This window comes from Mus musculus, chromosome 17 (genome assembly GCF_000001635.26).
Source record: "Mus musculus strain C57BL/6J chromosome 17, GRCm38.p6 C57BL/6J".
Lineage (NCBI taxonomy): Eukaryota > Metazoa > Chordata > Mammalia > Rodentia > Muridae > Mus > Mus musculus.
Window position 1 is genome coordinate 87,552,967 of NC_000083.6, and position 18,111 is coordinate 87,571,077.

Genomic DNA, 18,111 nt, shown 5'->3' on the forward strand with positions numbered 1-18,111 from the left:
GAGTGGGGGGACCCACCACAGGGTTCAGTTGGCTTCATCCCTTTCCTGGGGATGGAAGAATGAAAGAGCTGAAGTTTTAAGCAGGAGAGCTGCAGGCTTCTACTTGTGTTCGTTAAGCTCGGGGACTCCAGGACTGGACGGAACACAGGCAGCCAACTACCCCAGCCTGGAACTCAGAGGAGAGCGCTGACGATTACTGTAGGAGTCAGCCACGTATGGCTGGTAACTATAGACCAGTGTGTGCATGAGATTTGAAAGAAAAGATATGGTTGAGAACATAATGTTCCTTCTACCCACCTATAGATTTAAAAGAAAAGAACGAAAAAAAAGCAGAAAGCAAGAGCGCTGTGGAGACAGAAGGTGGGCTTGCAGGAGCCCCTGGCACTTGGTGTTTGCAGGAGCCCCCGGCACTTGGTGTTTGCATTTGCAGGAAGGGTCCATGTGAGCGCGGAACGTTGCTCAGAGCTCCTCGCAGTCTTGCACTGTACAGGATCCCCGAGGATCCGAGCTCAGATCCTCAGTTTGCCTTCTCGCCTGATGGATTTAAAAATCCTCATCTCCCTGGGCAGTGGCTGCGCACGCCTTTAATCCCAGCACTTGGGAGGCAGAGGCAGGCGGATTTCTGAGTTCGAGGCCAGCCTGGTCTACAGAGTGAGTTCCAGGACAGCCAGGGCTACACAGAGAAACCCTGTCTCGAAAACAAACAAACCAAAACAACAACAAATCCTCATGTCACACATTGCATTATTTACTTATTCCTATATGTTGCCATAAACTATATATTACTGTTATTATTATTGAAGACGATGTAGTCCCGGCTAGCCAGGAACTTACTATGTAGATCAGGCTAGCCTGGACCTCTTCTTATCTCTATGTCCCTAGTGGTGGCATTAAAGGTGTGGGCCACATTTTTATAGGAGGGTTTGGTGGCTGCTTAATTTGCATCAGAAATTTAGAAATTGATACCCTTCCCAGTGTTGTGACCCTTTGATACAGTCCCTCATGCTGCGGCGACGCCAACCACAACATTATTTTCATTGCTGTTTCACAACAGTAACTTTGCTACTGTGATGAATCGTAATGTAAACATTTTGGAGAGAGAGGTTTGCCAAAGGAGACCCACAGGTTAAGAAGCATTGCTCTATGGGATTGTGTCTAAGTGTGTGTGGTACGTATTGTGTGCACATGTGAGGGTAACCCGTGACCCTGAGAGCACACGTAGAAGCCAGGGTGGGACACCAGGTGCTCTCTTCTGCCCTCCTGCTGCCTTAGTCACGGTTCCTACTAAGACAGAAGGTTTCTGAGCTCTTAAAGAAAGGGTCACTAAAGGAGTCTAAGCATCGATGGAATCCCATCAATAAAGGCATCAAAACAAAGATGGGGAGGTTCTGGGCAGGGGTGTCTGCTAGACACTGGTTAGACAGATGTGTGGGGATGATGGTCAAGGCATCCATGATGGATGTGGTTCTGTCAAGCCCACTGGTCTGCTGTGAAGTGACTTCCTTTTTGCCCTAGTGTTTATCTGGGTTTCCGTGTGTGCTACAGAGAAGCCAAATCCCTGTCAGACTCCAGACCCAGGCCTGGGTGGAATGCTTATTCTCCACCCCCTACTTTTACTCTCCCTGGGAAATGTGACCAGAAGAAAGACCAGGTGAAAGGCCAAAGGCCAAGAACTAACAAGCTCTCAGGGAATTTAATATAAACATCAAGCATGATGGGAAATGTTCTTCCCTACTGAACACTAAGCCCATTAGCAGTAAAACGGCCCATTGTGATTGTCCCAGAGCTGGGCAGTGGCATGCTATCCAATTAGACCAGCTTTGAGCCAACTTAAGCCCCTGAATAATGCCCACTGGGATGCCGCAGGGGTTATTTTCTTGTCCTCTGTGTCAGGTAGGTTGGTCCAGGAACACTGTGAAAATGTTTGTCATTATTCTGGCTTTTCACAATTAGATTTTCTGAAACTGTAAACTTTTCTCAGGACTCAGAAGTGGGTACTAGAGTGTCAAGGGCTGGAGCAGGGTTTGTATGCAGCAGAGTGACCTCAGCTCCCTTCAGGCCTTCTGGCCACCTGCTCCCTCCCTTCTGATGCTGCCTAGAAGGAAAAGGTCATGAGATGTCCATTGTGGAGCCTAGGAACAGTCAAAATTTCCAAGACTGGGTTATTCACCAGGCAAACCCTCCATGACAAGGTAGATGGGAAGGTTGGAACCCAGAACCTCACAGATGCTCTTAGCTCACAAGCAGCCTCAGTTTTCAGCCATCAGGCCTGTGCACACCTAACACAGGGTGCTCATGGAGCCCCTCCAACACTCCAAAACCCTCTGCCTCCTTTAGCCTGCACTGCACTGGGCTGCGAAGTTCGTGGGATGCTTGCCTAGCATGTAGGAAGCCCTGGATCTGATGCCCAGAGCCACAAAAACTAGCTGTGGCAGCAATGTCTGCAATCCCAGCAGCTCTCAGGAGGCAAGAGCAGCAGGAGAATCAGTAGTTCAAGAACAACCTGGGCTACATAGCAAGATACTGGAAAAAGAGAGAGAGGGAGAGGGAGGGGGAGAGAGGGGGAGGGGGAGAGAGGGGGAGGGGGAGGGGGAGGGGGGAGAGAGGAAGGGGGAGGGGGAAGGGGAGAGGGAGGGGGAGAGAGATCCTAATGAGTATGGGAGGGAAATAGAAATAAAATCATCTGTACTTATTAAATCTCAAGATAATCTTTTTAAATAATGTGATGGGTTTCTTTCACATGTAACGTAATTCTGCTGGCTCCAGCCCTCTACCAGCGCCCGACTCCTGCGTGCTGCTTGCACTCGAGAGAAAAGAACAACCAAGAAGCCAATAGCAGAAGCAACAGCTTAGCCTCAACCTTCTAGAGCAGTGGTTCTCAGCCTTCCTAAGCCTGAGACCTTTAGTACAGTTCCTCATGTTGTGGTGACCCCCCCCCAAACACAAAACTATTGCATTGTTACTTCATACCTGTAATTTTGCCTCTGCTATGAATCAGATGTAAATATCTGATATGCACAATGTCTGATATACGATCCACAGGTTAAGAACTGCTGTTCTAGAAGCTACCCCTCCTGGACTGGGACTTTCTCTCCCCAGTGGAATCTTTACTGGGCCACACCCTACTATTGTCCAGCCTGACTTGAAAGCCAGAAGTTCAGAGTAAATTGTGGAGAATTTGTTGATCCAGTTCATAGCAGTGGGACACTCTTTCCTCCCTGAACTCATCCTAAATGTAATCATGATTTGGTTCCAATCTGAATCTGGTTCTATCTGAGGACAGGCACGCAACCTAACAGCCTGCGTGTGCCTGACATCATCAGTAAGTATCCAGGCCACCTCCTCCGCAGCCTGCTAGACCAATGTTACTGTCGGAACACTACCATGTGAACACATAGGTCGCATTCAACTTTCTAGACGGCACATGTGAGAAAAGAAAATGGAGGCCGGGCATGGTGGCGCACGCCTTTAATCCAAGCACTCAGGAGGCAGAGGCAGACGGAGTTCTGAGTTCAAGGCCAGCCTGGTCTACAGAGTGAGTTCCAGGACAGCCAGGGCTATACAGAGAAACCCTGTCTCAAAAAAGAAAGAAAGAAAGAAAGAAAGAAAGAAAGAAAGAAAGAAAGAAAGAAAGAAAGAAAGAAAGAAAGAAAGAAAGAAAGGAAGGAAGGAAGGAAGGAAGGAAGGAAATGGGCTGGAGAGGCAACTCTGTAATTAAGAAGTCTTCCTCCTGTGTGTGTGGGGCTGGGACTCAAATCTCAGCTCATATGTCAGGTGACTGGAAATCCAGCTCCAGGAGATCCGTCCTTTGTTGTTCGCTCCTGGCGTCCACGGGCACTGTACACATGTGCTGTGTGGTGGTTTGAATCTGCTTGGCAAGGGAGTGGCACTACTAGGAGATGTGGCCTTGTGGGAGGTGTGGCCTTGAAGGAAGTGTGTCACTGTGGGGGTGGGCAATGGGAGCTTTTTCCTAGAGGATGCCAGTCTTCTCCTGACTGCTTTAAGATGAAGATGCAGAACTCTTAGCTCCTTCTCCAATACCATGACTGTCATGCCTCCCACCATGGTGATAATGGACGGAACCTCTGAACCTGGAAGCCAGACCCAATTAATATTGTCCTTTATAAGTGTTGCCTTGGTCATGGTGTCTGCTCACAGCAATGGAGACCCTAACTAAGACACACCACACACATGCACTGCAATCATGCTTGAGCATGTACACACAGAGGCAGGTGAGTAAAATGATGAAATAAATAAAAATCGTCTTGGAAAAGACAAAAGGTGAACACGTGAGTACGGTACGTCTGTGCACGTATGTGCAGGAATGCTTTCCTGATGTGTGTGTGGTGCAGTGGCAGGCACCTTCCCCTATCACTCTCTGCCTTGTTTTATTTTATTTTCAAGTAGGATCTCTGAGGGACCCTGGAGTTCACTGGTCAGGGCCGCTGGCCTCCAGGATTGGCTGTCTCCTCTCTATCAGTGCTGGGTTTACAAAGAACCCCACCACAGCTGGCTTTCACGTGGGTACTACAGATCTGAATTCGGGTACTTAGGCTTGCCCAGCAAGCATTTTACCTACTGAGCTACCTCCCCAGTGATCAAAATTAATGATAATAATGTTTATATATCCGAAATGTCAAAATATTGCATCAGCATATGAATAAAACATTATCATTACTGTTGTTGTTGCTGCTGCTGCTCCTTTGGTTTTCTGAGGCGATCTCACGTGGTTCAGGAGAGCCTTGAATTTTCTGAGAATGGCCTTAAACTTCTGCTCCTCTCGCCTCCATCTCTTGCATGTAGGAAACACAGGCACGTACCACCATGGCCAGATGGAAAAAATATTGGAGTTTTTTTAGTTTAGTGTCTTAGTCAGGGTTTCTATTCCTGGACAAAATATCATAACCAAGAAGCAAGTTGGGGAGGAAAGGGTTTATTCAGCTTACACTTCCACATTGCTGTTCATCACCAAGGAAGTCAGGACTGGAACTCAAGCAGGTCAGGAAGCAGGAGCTGATGCAGAGGCCATGGAGGGATGTTCCTTACTGGCTTGCTCAGCCTGCTCTCTTATAGAACCAAGACTACCAGCCCAGAGATGGTCCCACCCACAAGGGGCCTTTCCCCCTTGATCACTAATTGAGAAAATGCCTTACAGCTGGATCTCATGGAGGCATTTCCCCAACTGAAGCTCCCTTTTCTGTGATAACTCCAGCTGTGTCAAGTTGACACAAAAGTAGCCAGTACAGTTTAGTTTAGTTTTTTTTTTTTTTTGGTTTGGCTTTTCACGACAGAATTTCTTTGTGTAGACTTGGCTGTCACAGAGCTCGCTCTGTAGACCAGGTTGGTCTTGAATCCAGAAATCCACCTGCCTCTGCCTCCCTAGTGCTAGGATTAAAGGCGTGCGCCACCACTGCCCAGCTAAAATATTGTTAATAAATATTGTGCTTCCTTTTTTTCCCAGTGAGTCTTTGAAATCCTTTGTGTCTTTCACCCTTACAATACCACCCATGGGAACAGTCAAAGCATGCAGGTGACTGGGATGCTGGACTTGGGTTTCAGGCAAACGTTAGCTTCAGTGGTTAACCCCAGGAGGCCTCCTGACTCATCTTATGCCCTTTCTTGGATTGTTTCTCAGCTGGGCCCAACAGCTCAGTGGTAAAGAAATGGAGGTGGGCTATTTGCACATGAAAAGGGCCATCCCTTCAGCAAACCAGTTGCCAAGACAGACAGGAAAAGCAGTTCTTACTCCTCATAAATGAAGGCCAGGCATGGCAGTGTATACCTTTAATCCCAGCAGCACCCAGGAGGCACAAGCAGACGGATCCCTGTCAGTTCTAGATTAGTCTATTCTACATAGTGAGTTCCAGGCTAGCTAGGGCTACATAGTGACACCCTGCCCCTGCCCCCCTCCAAATCTAATAGATTCTGAGTGCATACGCAAGAAAGCAGCTCAGAACACACAGCCAAACACCAATGATAAACTCTCTCACTCACATCCTTCTCTGCTGACAGTAGTTAAAGCTAAGAAAAATGAGTGTGGTACCCATAGCCATGCACACACAGGCTTGTGTGCGCTCACACACACACACACACACACACACACACGCACGCACGCACGCACAAGGATAAATGAATGCATAAATATTTATTAAAATAAAAACTAGCTTGTGTGAGTCACTGAAGTGTCATTACTCAGACACAAGGGACAAGGTGAGAAAACACAAAATCACTCTCAGACTAAGGGAGACAACGAAGGCCAAACTTCTCTAGAGAGTGAAGTGGTGGATCTATTGAACACCTACTACCTGCCTGGTACATGCGTACTTCATTTAACTTCAGTAAGCATTTCAACAACCCTATCATCCAGTGTCATCATGTCAGCTACACATCTTTGTACCCATTTAGTAGATGATGCAGTTAACTCGAAAGGGGATGAAGGATGGCAAGATGCTGGGACCCTGGGGCACTGGGCACACAAAAAAAGAAGAAGGAACGAGAGGGGTGGGAGGTGGGGGGAGCAGGATGGAGAGAGATGGAAGTTCCTCGGAGAGAGCAGGGTGGAGACAAGTTCCACGGAGCCACTGTGCCCAGTTTCGCTCAGGTTCAGACGGGCTTTGGCTCTTCCCAGGATAGATAAGAGCTGGAGCTTCAGGCGTTGTGCTTAATTTCCTTGTTCATTCTGCAATAGGTGTGAGGATGAGCGGCCTGCAGTGACTGTTGGGCTCCACTGAGGTTCCTGGGCCTCCTCCTCTGCACCTTTGGCTTCCTGCTTGGCAATCCTCAATCAGGTGAAGGCACAGTCGCTGGCTTCCTTTTTCCACTTAGGGTGAGCTCCTTTCAATAGGTGTAATTGCTCCAGCTGTTCACTGAGCAAGACCAGGCGACTGAGCTGAATGCGGTGACTCTCGCCCATAATCCTTACACTTGAGAGGGTCAGGAGTTCAAGGGCAATCTTGGCCACATGTGAGTTTGGAGCCAGCCTGGGACAAATAAATATGGAAAAGGAAGCAAGTTAATTCTTGGTTTATAAAGATAATTTATGTTCTCAGCCGGGCGTGGCGGCGCACGCCTTTAATCCCAGCACTTGGGAGGCAGAGGCAGGCGGATTTCTGAGTTCGAGGCTAGCCTGGTCTACAGAGTGAGTTCCAGGACAGCCAGGGCTATACAAAGAAACCCAGTCTCAAAAAAAGATAATTTATGTTCTCTTTATAGATCAACTTGCACATAAGGAAAGGAATGAAGACGAGTAAACGCTGGCCAATGCTGCTTCTCTCCTGAGTGGCTGGTACAGGCGCTGGTGTTTTGGGGCCAGTTATGTAGTTCTTATCATTTACATGTAACCAGTCATCCAGTGGTTAATCTCTTCATGTCTAAAGCAGGCTAATAATACAGTTTGCATCACAGCTTCCTCAAAGGGAAACTCCAATAGGACCCTTGACAAAGGAAAGGAAAAATTTCAGGACCGACTGTCTAAATAAAGAAGCATAGGAGCATCCCAAAAAGCTGAGATGGGTCTGGAGATGACCCAGCAGCTAAGTGCCCTTGCTCTGAAATCATGAACGTTCAGAGTTCAAATCCCGGCACCCACACAAGAAGTCTGACTTCACTGTATCAACTTGTAACCTAGTTGGGGTTTGCTGGTGTGCAGCAGGTAGTGGGTAGTGAGCCCTAGCAAGTTGTGCACCTCAGGAAGAGGGAGAGACTGCCACAGAGGAACAGGCAGAGAATAAAACAGCACACAATGTGCCTTCTTCTGGCTTCAAGATCAACACTGCCAGACGAACTATGCCTCCAACCTTCCCCCCCACTTTTTTCCAAACATGGTCTCAGGTAGCCCGTGCTGACCTCACCCTCACTCTGTAACAAAGGGTGGCCTCCGTTTCCCGGTCTCCCTTGTCTCTACCTTCCAAGTGTTGAGACCAAGGGCATGCCTCACCATACCCAACTTATTTTGTTATTAGTTTAGAATTTTTTATTTTAATTTGGGGGTATATGAGTATTCGAACACGTGTATAATCAAATGTGTACCTGTTTCTGAAGAGACCAGAAAGAGCATCAGACCCCCTGGCACTGGAGGGCTAGAGTTACAGACAGTTGTGAGATGCCACGAGGGTTCTGGGAACCAAACCTAGGTCCTCGCTGCCGAGTCATCTCCAGCATCCCATCCCCCACCACTTCCCAGCTTGGGTTTTGGTTTTGGTTTGAGCTAACCGTAGTATGTGAACTATTTACTGACTTTAGAAAAAGCAAATTTTTGCTGCCCGAGGTTGAGGGCAAATTAAATAAATTAAGAAGTAAAAAATCAGCCATGATAGCAGCCTGTGCTGCTGAGCATTCCTAGGGTTAAAGTAAAAGGAGATTTTGTTTCCTGCTCGGTTTAACCTGTGCAGATCTGTGTGCAAGACCTGGAATCTGAGGACCTTAAAGGTCGAGGCGTACCACAGTCTAGGCTGCAGACAGCCTTACTTTGGAGTCAGTGTGTTTTTATGCACACATGAAACACAGCAAGCAGTGATCCAAGGAAGGGTTTGAGTTCAGGAAAAAAACAACACATAAATAAACATCAGTAAGCACATACTGAATACTGACAGAGCAGCCCTATCCCAGAACTTCGTCAGGACAGACCCACGGAAGCACAGTTGCCTGGACGTACTATAGATTCTATCTGGGAAAGCATGGAAGCAAGGCAGAAGGCCGTATCAGATTCAGGGTTCGCTGACCAGGCTGGGTTCTACCGTATGATCTGACATCCATCAAGAATAAATTGAAATTTGAATGCCAATGTTTGTTGCAGGAGGCACAAAATCATGTCTGAGAACAATTCAGGGAACAAAGTGCCCTCTGCCTTTTCTCCTGGAGCCTCGCTCACAGTTCCCCACAGCACTGCTCACGATGGTAGTCCTTTGACGTGGCAACAATCCTTCCTGCAATGAGCACCTGTGACTGTTTCCTGGTAAGCCTAGACCAACGATGACGAAGCAGCCAAGAAGCTAGTGTTCTGGCCTAGTTTCATCTCTGTCATGGTCTGTTTGTCATGTCTCGTGCCTTTGGGTATGAGTGGATCCCAGGGTGATCTCCTGTGGGAAGCCACAAACGCCATTACAAGATGGCGCTGGCTACCACTGGCCACCACCCATGATTATGGGTAAACAACCAATGTGCGCACGTGCATAAGAGTTTTTTGCCTAGTCACTGCCTGGCCCGACGCATATTAATGAGGTACTGGTAGCATAACCAATCAGGTATGGACACGTCACTCCTAGGCCTATATAAGCAGCGCCATTTCTGGGGCTCGGGGTCTTTCGCCTACGCCGTCCATGCTCTCCCAATAAACGTGTTGTAGAAGGATCCTGTTGTGGCGTCTCACTTGCTGGCAAGTCAGGCGTCCCACAATCTCCTCTTTACTACTTAATTTATTGATTATTCAGTGTTAGGGATCAGAACTAGAACTCCACAGAAAGTAAATACTTTAACCTGCTCTACACTCCTCTCTCTCTCTCTCTCTCTCTCTCTCTCTCGGGAGGGTGGCAAGACAGGATTTCTCTATGTAACAGAGCCCTGATTTTTCTGGACTGACTCACTTGTAGACCAGGCTAGCCTCGAGCTCACAGAGATCTGCCTGTCTCTGCCTCCTGAGTGCTGTAACTAAAGGCATGCACTGCCACCAACGCCTCTGCCACCACCACCACCACCACCACTTAGCTTGAGTTCTCAAAGGATCCTGATGGCAGGAAAGAGAAAGAAGGGGGAGGGGCAACTGTGTCCAAAAGATCCAATTAGTTCAGGGCCACAGGAGTGACTTCTCAGTACAGTGTACAACCGTTACCGTATGTGTGAGCCAGAGGTAAGGTGGATGTCTAATGGTAGGCTGGGCCCTGACTTGGGGCTGGAGTGTCTGTTCCCATGGGTCAAAGGTTGAGCCCTTTCCTAGGAATCACGTATTTACTCTTTGACTCATCCAGCAAATATCTCATTCCTTGAAGCTACAGATATTTATTGAGCATCTACTATGTTCTAGTATAGGCACTGAGGATGTAGCAGGGACCAGACACATGAGAAGTAACACAGACGGATGAAATAGTCAGTAGATTAGACAGTGCTAAGGAGAAAAACCAAGTCTAGAGGAGGGTAGCAGACGCAAGCCTTCATCCTACGAAAAGCATCTCAGATAAGCAAATTGACACTGCAGTGAACACCCAGTTAAGGAACTGAGGATTGAGTCATGCAGGAGTCTGGGGAAATATTTGTTGAGGTCCCAAAGAATTTCTACCTCTGTGGGCAGGTGGGGGGTGGGGGGTGGGGAGAGGAGGCTGGGCCCTGGCAAAATTCCAGCCAAAGGCCACCAGAGGAAGGAACACCTAAGCTAGGTTTCCATTGCACAAGGGCACTGTTAAGTGTGTCGATCCTGTGTTAGGAACAAAAGCCGAGGGTCTTCACAAACTATGCCCAGGAAATGGGAGACGTTTTGTGTCAGGATCATTTTTCAGCTTCATGGTTTTTTTTTTCTTTTTCCAGAAGACTATTTTTATAAATTACTGATCATAGCATAATCTGAGCCCTTAGCAACCGTCTGGTGTTCATGGTTTCCAAATGTGGTGAGAAAAAGAATCCTCTGAACTGCTTGGATGAAGGATACTGACTTCAGCCTGCCCCGGTGGCACACGCCTGTCATCCTAGCTACTGAGGATGCCAGGGAGGGAGGTGGTAAGATAAAGGCTCACCTGGACAACTATGTGGAGAGACTCTTTCAGTGAATAACTATAAAATGTTTGTCAGAGTACTTGACTAGGCAAGCATGCAGACTCAGATCAAGTGAGTCTGCAGTACCAAAGTGAAAAAAGACCCTATAGACTCCACCTCAGCCTTGGTCAAAGTTCCAGCCCTTGGCGGGAGGTGGGGGGAAGGGGTGGGCTGAGGCAGGAAGATAGTGAGTTCTAAACCATCCTGAGATAGACTCTGTCTGCAAAGACTAGACCAAACTAAACAAACCTGGATTCTAGCCATCACCCCAGCCCTGTCCCCAGAGGGCTCTGGATTCTGGCTGTCACCCAGCCCTGCCCCCAGAGGGCTCTGGGGTCTGCATGTTTAGCCAGCACCCTAGGTGACTCCACTCCAGGCTGTTTGGGAGGCTCAGAGAGTGTTTACAAACAAGGGAAAGGAGGCCTGGTGAGAGGCATGTCTTGCCCAAGGGAGAACTGGTCAGTCAAGCAGGGCTGGGAGTGATACTTCAGTTTCCCAACTCCCTCTGTCTGTGACTGTTTTTATTTTCACACAACACAAAGATAGCCTGTGATATTGGAACAGATGCCAGGCCGGGCATTTGTTAAGATATGCCAGTAATAAAGGACATAACAATTACTACCTTTGAGAGCTGAGTGCCCTAGTTACAGTCTGTAAGGGAATGCTTGGTTCTGTTTATGGGGCCCAATAAAATGATGAATAATATGTGAGCTAACTGATTTGGTAAGAAAAGTTTTTTCTCACACAATTTTTATTTTTGTTTGTTTGTTTTTCAAGAAAGGGTTTCTCTGTGTAGCTCTGATTGTCCTTCCTAGAACTCGCTCTGTAGACCAGGCTACCCTCAAATTCAGAGATCTCCTGCTTCTGCCTCCTTAGCACTGTGAGCAAAGGTGTGCCTACCACCATACCACCCTTTTATTTATGATTTATTTACGTGTGTGTGTGTGTGTGTGTGTGTGTGTTATGTGTGTTATGTGTGTGTGTCCACAGAAACCAAACAAGGGCATTGGCTCCTCTGGAACTGGAATCAGACATGGTTGTGAACTGCCTCGTGAGTGCGGGGGATCTAATCTGGGTCCTCTGGAAGAACAACCAGGGCTCTTTTTGTTGTTGTTGTTTAAGAGTTTATTTTATTATTACCTTTTCATCTTCTGGGTGTGAGTGTTTTACTTACACATATGTCCGTGTACATACATCCCTGGTGCCCTCAAGTCCAGAAGAGGATGTTGGATCCCTGTTACTAAAGTTACCATGTCGGAGCTGGGGGTGGAACCTCTAGACCCTCTGGTAAAGTATCCAGGGCTCTAAACCACGGATCCACCCTTCCATCTCCATAAAAGTTGTAAATTACATTTTATTCACTGTGTGTGTATATATATCTGCATGTGTATTTGTATGTGTGTGTGTCTCTGTCTGCCTGCATGTGTGTTTATGTGGTGTGTGTGTGTGCGCGCGCGTGTGCACTTGCTAGGTTTTTATATCAACTTGACACAAACTAGGGTCATTTGGAAAGAAGACTCTAAACCGAGAAAATGCCTCTATAGGATAGACCTGTGAACACACCTGTTGTGATTTTCTTGATTGATGGTTGATATGGGAGGGCCCACTGTGGGTGAGGTCACCTCTGGACTGATGGTCCTAGGTGCTATAAGAAAGCAGGCTGAGCAAGCCATGAAGAGCAAGCCAGTAGGCAGGACTCCTCCATGGGCTCTGCATCAGCTTCTGCCCCAAGTGCTCTCTGTAACTTCCTTGGATGGTAGACCATTTAGCTCTCCTTCCCTCCTCAGGTTGCTTTTGGTCATGGTGTTTCATTACAGCGATAGAAACCATGACTAAGACAGTGTTGATGGGTACATGCATGCCCACCGTGTGTGTGTGGAGATCAGAGGATAATAAGGGGAATTTGGTTCTCTCTTTCCACCATTTGGGTCCCATAGGTCATCAGGCCTGGTGACTGAGATGGCCTCAGACAAAGTGTAAAGACCTGACAACACCCAAATCCACAGCAGTTACCAGAGAAGGGGAAGAGAAGAGTGAAGCAAAGGACCAGAGGAGACCCTCCCTCCCCCCATCCTCAGGGATGTCTCAGTAAGTTTGCTGCTATGGGGGCCTGGAGATCACGACTGGCATGAATTTGAAGGGACCCCGGGATGGACTTGCGAGACAGATCTTTCTTCAGTGCTTCCTAGCTCTCTGATGCACGTCTCTGTGTGTGTGTGCTGTGTGTGTGTTTATTTGAGGTGTCAGGAATAAACTTAGGACTTTGCTTCATGCTAAGCAAGTGTTCTATCCCTGAACAACACCCTCAGACCTGCCTCACATGCTCATGGGTAGGTACTGTGAGGCTTGGTGTGACCCATGGCAAGTGGTAGCTCACTCTGGGTCTATATTGCACCCAGGGAAAATGAAGTTACAAGCAAGATCCCTCTCCTGAAGGGCTGACTGACTGTCTTCCCACAGCCTTCCAGCCATAGCTGCTAGGACTGTCCTAATAGCTGGGCAGGAACACTTGGTTGAAGTATGTGTGTGCGTGCGTGTGTGTGTGTGTGTGTGTGTGTGTGTGTGTGTGTGTGTTGGGCATGTGACAGCAGCCCACATGTGTGGGAACCCAGAAGCCGCCCTCCTCCTGATCCTGTTGTTTGACTACATCAGTGCTAAAGCCGCCAACGGGCAAAGCTAGACTCCTCAGGCAAAAAGTTTCCCCTTCCAAGCCTACACCCCACAACAAGCCTTTGTTGTTTGTTCTCCCTAGGTGGGGACAAAAGCCCTTTCAGATGCTGTGGAATGTACCAGAAGTGTCATGAGAAGGGTTTGCTGGGCCCTGACCTAGAATCCTGTAAACCAGGACAGGGAGCTGGCCCTTCTGCTTGAAGCTCCAGGTCCTGCCATGATTTCTGGTGGCAGGAATCCTTGCCCCCTGTACCTTCAGTGGCAATGACACCCCAGTCCTCACCACAGCCCAGGAAACTGCAGCCTGAGAAGGCCAGCCTGGTGCAAGGCGTACCCTCATTTGACTTTCCCAGGTGAATGCAATATCACTTCCACACTGCTTCTGCCTGACAGATCTGCAGAGGGAAGGAGAACTAGGTGGACAGTTTTCTGTGTCACTTAAAGATCATGACGACCCGTGGCCCCGCCCTTTATCATGGGGGCTGAACACATCACCCACAGTGCGAACAAAGCAAGCCGACTTTGGTGGTCCTGAGGAAGGAGCCACTGTGAATCGTCATGCACCTTTCCTCTGCCGTGTCTGTCCTCTGTCCTTGAGTGTCTCCCCTTGCGTGGGGCCAGGAACAGAACAAAGGGCAGCTCCCTGCCAGACTCTACATGGCTACAGTCTCAGAGGGAACACTTCCAGGTTGCTACTGTTGCTTCTTCTCTAACTCAGGTCAGGCAACTCCAGGGCGCTGGAACCAGCCACCGTGTGGGTGGACCTTTGCTCTGCTAGCAAAATGCAAATGAGCCGGTGCAGTTTTACTTCAGGTATAGAGGTGAGGGAGGGTGGCAGCAGACACACGTACCCTTGAGAGCAATGTGCTGGCGGGGATGGAGATGGAGCACACTCTCCAATCTTACACGCCAAAGCGGGGGAGGGAGAGGGGACTGAAGAGTGAAGGGTACGAGGATCAGACTGGCTTTGTGTGTGATCTTGTTCAAACAAGCCTCTTATCTGAGCGTAATACTAAACTTTGCTCTTTCTTATTACCCAAGCTCCCTGGGGAATGGGTTTATGACTTTGGATTCCATGAAGGAGGATTAAATTGCCTCCTTACAGATAAGAGCCCCAAATAGCCAAATAGGCTGGTAGAAGGAAACGAGAGAGGGGTTGGGGGGGGGGTTCATGGTTGTCCTGTGGGGCAGTCTCTGCTCTGACCACCTGTGCTGTGTTCTCTCTTCACAAAATGTACACCAAGTCTGTGGTCAGATGACATGTCATCACAGAGTGACATCAATGGTGTGCCTCCTTTGCCTGGCCCCAGTGACAGGTGCTGAGGACAGGGTAGGATCTCAAGGTGGCACATAATAACACACAAACTATTATTTCCTGAGATTCCAGTTTTGCCCTTCAGATGTTCCCACCATAAAGGAGAAACGAACACAACACATCCTGAAATACAACACCACCTTTCCTGGGTATCACTAGCAGAAGTGACACTGATGTCAAAAAAAAAAAAAAAAAACCTTAAAGCAACAGTCATTAAAAAAAGGACTCAAGCCAGGTATAATGTATCATACTTTGTACTTCCTTGCAACGTGTCCTTGGCAAAGTGGGAGGCAGGAAACTCACCCCTACAGCTCAAGAGACTCACCCTTACAGCTCAAGAGACTCACCTCTACAGCTCAAGAGACTCACCCCTGCAGCTCAAGAGACTCGCCCCTGCAGCTCAAGAGACTCACCCCTGCAGCTCAAGAGACTCACCCCTGCAGCTCAAGAGACTCACCCCTGCAGCTCAAGAGACTCACCCCTACAGCTCAAGAGACTCACCCCTACAGCTCAAGAGACTCAACCTTACAGCTCAAGAGACTCACCTCTACAGCTCAAGAGACTCACCCCTGCAGCTCAAGAGACTCACCCCTGCAGCTCAAGAGACTCACCCCTGCAGCTCAAGAGACTCACCCCTGCAGCTCAAGAGACTCACCCCTGCAGCTCAAGAGACTCACCCCTGTAGCTCAAGAGACTCACCCCTACAGCTCAAGAGACTCACCCCTACAGCTCAAGGGCCAGCTAACCTAGAGTGTATTGAGATAAGAGAGACCCTATGTCACAAACAAGGCAGAAATTGAAAGTCATAAGTCACCCTTTGACATCCACGTCTGTGCTGTGGTACTCATGAGCACGCATACAGATGTGCACATAAAATAATACATTTTATAGGGAACTAGAGAGATCACTTCGGGGGGTAAAGCGCTTGTTGTGCAAGTGTGGGAATTTGAGTTTGGAGCCCCAGCACCCCAACAAAAGTCAGATGTGTTAGCCCATACCATAACCCCATCATTGACAGGTAAAGACAGCTGGATCCTGGGGACTCAGTGGTAACCCTGCCTAATCAAAGTGTGAGCTCAGGGTTCAGTGGGAGAACTTGTCTCAAAAATGGTAGGCCAGAAAGATGACTCAGTAGGTAAAGGTCCTTGCCACAGGAGTCTGAGCTCCATACCAGACCTCACAGTGGAGAACCAGCCCTCAAAAGCTTCTCTGACTCTACACACATTCCACTGCTCATGCATGTGTTTTTAAACAGTGTATTCCTTCGGGTGGGATAGATGGCTCAGCAGGACCTATGTTAGGTTCCCAACGCCTGTATGGCAGCTCACAAACACCCACCCAGAGAGAGTGATGGGGTCACATACATACTGACAAAACCCTCACATGCATAAAATAAACCTAAAACAAATATTAAGCAGTGTAATCCTTTATAAAAATAGGTGCAGCCAGGTGATGATGGCCTTTAATCCCAGCACTCAGGAGGCAGAGGTAGGCAGCTGAATATCTGAGTTTGAATCCAGCCTGGTATACAGAGAAAGTTCCAGGACAGCCAGGGCTACACAGAGAAACCCTCTGGAAACAAACAAACAAACAAACAAACAAACTAAAATAGGTCCTATATAATCTTCTTCTAACAGGATTAAACAGAATCTCAGAGATGCAGGTTCACTCAGCAATAAGGAGCAGAAGGACTTAAGTGCTCCAAGGTCTCTCAGCCCCGGCTACCAGACTTCACTATCCCTGGTTAGACACTTGCAGGGATCAGGGTATTTGGGAACAGGAAGCTCTCTTCCCAGGGCCCCAAAGTCCCAATGTGGTGGTAGCTGTTTTCCACCCAGGAGCTCTCTCCATGGGGTGCCTGGCCACACCCACTTGCTCACATGCTTTCTGGGGGGGGGGGCGCATTTACATCATCCTTGCTAGCTGCAGCAGGAACACATTTACATGTAACCTTCTAGGGCTATTACCTAGCATGACCCAAGGCTGGGATCTCAAGGTGTTGACAGAAGACCCAGAGGTCTCACCTTATTAGACCTTGCAGAGTGACCTCGGAAGTCTATCTCTGGTGTGAATAGTCACAATCAGGTTCCCTGTGGAACAAGAGACATGGTGCCCAAGACCGCTCACTGTGAATGACACACACTCAGAAAATAATGCCCCTGAACAAGGTAAAGGTGAGAATCAGATGCATGTGACATGCCCACGGGGTTTAAAGGACATCTGATAACTTTAAGTCCTCAAGAACAGAGACTGCTGTCAAACCCTCTGATGACCGAAGTGCCCCAGTCGTGAGTCTAGAATAGGCAAATGTTTAGTGAGCAGAAAATTTACCTAGTATGCAAATCCCAAGCAGGTAGGTTGGGTGTGGCAGCAGATAGGGAAAATCTGGAACCCCTGGTGTGACTGAGAGGGCGTTGGAGTCAGGAGAGTCCCAGCCACGGGCAGAGTTCATGCTTGCCCGACTTCCCTGGAACAGGCTGAGCTCCAAGCTCCCGGCCGCTCTAGTCTGGAGTATCTGGAATGGGAAAGCACCACATAGTTTCTGCCTAATCGCTATTTACTCTCCTGGGGTTTCAGAGAAAGGGTGAATCAGGGAGCTGGGAAGAAAGGGTAGGACAACCGCGCTTGGGGTTCAGAGCCGCAGCAGTGTTGTATAGATTTTCTTGTCTGAGCATGGTCAACCCAACCAGTCCTCAGCCCGCAAAATCAGCTGCTGTCCATTGCGCTGGGGCCTTGCCTTGTCTGAGTCCTGCAGTTTGAAACAGCAGGTTCCACATCCGAGAAAAGGGAGTCTTGGGCCCTGTTTCTGCTGTGCTTCCTCGTGCTCTGGACAATGCCGAGTCAAATCATAGGACCCTGGAATGACCGGCCCGTACTCCCCGCTTCCCTGTCTATGCCAATCATGATCGACCAGCTAGCGTTCTAAAGATGCTACTGCAGGCCCAACGTTAGCGTCAACCTGTGGAGACAACCAGATGATCATAACTCTGTGGCCAGTGGCGAGCATCCAGAGTTTACAGGGTATTTATCCACTTTTCAGGGATGTGAGAGGAATAAAGTCTAGGAAACGGCTTCTTCTGCATCAGCTTGAGTGACGTAATAATGTCCCTGTTTGCTGTGCCTGGAAGTATTTGCCCAAGGATAACAGCACTGTGTAGAACATGCTGCCACGTGGACTGCCCTTTGTAGGTCGTACAAGCATGAGGGAAGGGAAGACAAGGAACACTACGAGTCCCTTGCTGTGTGCCAGCTGTACGTTGGTGGCTCCATCTCGCTAACAGCCGGTGTGGGACAGCAGCATCCTCCATCTCTGGGATGGGCTGCAGGTCCAAGAAGTGCTGAAGAGCTGTGGCCCAGGTGCTTGCCAGCCAATGGGGAAGCAGAGA

At 48.6% G+C, this 18,111-nt stretch overlaps 1 long non-coding RNA gene across 1 annotated transcript; it reads right to left on the bottom strand.

Annotated features, from left to right (window-relative positions):
• Positions 1-6,130: 6,130 nt before the first annotated feature.
• On the bottom strand, positions 6,131-17,791 carry Gm46587. The gene is made up of 2 exons (XR_001782168.1): positions 17,057-17,791; positions 6,131-6,980 (listed from the first exon to the last, which is right to left on the bottom strand). It is a non-coding gene; the product is annotated as a predicted gene, 46587 (long non-coding RNA).
• Positions 17,792-18,111: the final 320 nt, after the last annotated feature.